This window comes from Arachis duranensis, chromosome 1, assembly GCF_000817695.3.
Source record: "Arachis duranensis cultivar V14167 chromosome 1, aradu.V14167.gnm2.J7QH, whole genome shotgun sequence".
NCBI lineage: Eukaryota > Viridiplantae > Streptophyta > Magnoliopsida > Fabales > Fabaceae > Arachis > Arachis duranensis.
The window spans coordinates 41,933,407-41,934,052 of record NC_029772.3 but is presented as its reverse complement, the minus strand read 5'-3'; positions in this window follow the sequence as shown (position 1 = coordinate 41,934,052).

Here is a 646-nt window from a genome sequence, read left to right as displayed (position 1 = left end):
TTTTCTTGTTAGCCAAGTCATTAATTTTAAAAATCAAATCTTTTTAAATTGTTTTTCAATCATATCTTTTCAATCATATCTCTTTAAAACCATAACTCTTCAATCATATCTTTTTAATCACATCTTTTTCAAAATAGTTTTCAATCATATCTCTTTGATTTCCAATTTCAAAATATTTTTCAAAATCACTTTATTTCTTTCTCAATCTTAGTTTTCGAAAATCAATTATCATTTTTTTTCAAAATTTCTTTTAATTAATTCACTTTAATTTTCGACAATTTCTTCCCCTCTTCTCACATCCTTCCATTTATGGACTAACACTCCTCCTCAATGCACAATTCGAACTCTATCTTTCTAAGTTCGAATTCTTCTACCTCTTCCTTCTATTTTTCTTTTCCTCTGACACCCCAAGGAATCTCTATACTGTGACATAGAGGATTCCATATGTTCTTGTTCTCTTCTCTTTCATATGAGCAGGAGCAAAGACAAAAGCATTCTTGTTGAAGCTGACCCTGAACCTGAAAGGACCTTGAAGCGAAAGCTAAGAGAAGCTAAAACACAACTCTCTGTAGAGGACCTAACAGAAATCTTCAAAGAAGAAGACATGGCAGCCGAAAACAACAACAATGCCAACAATGCAAGGAAG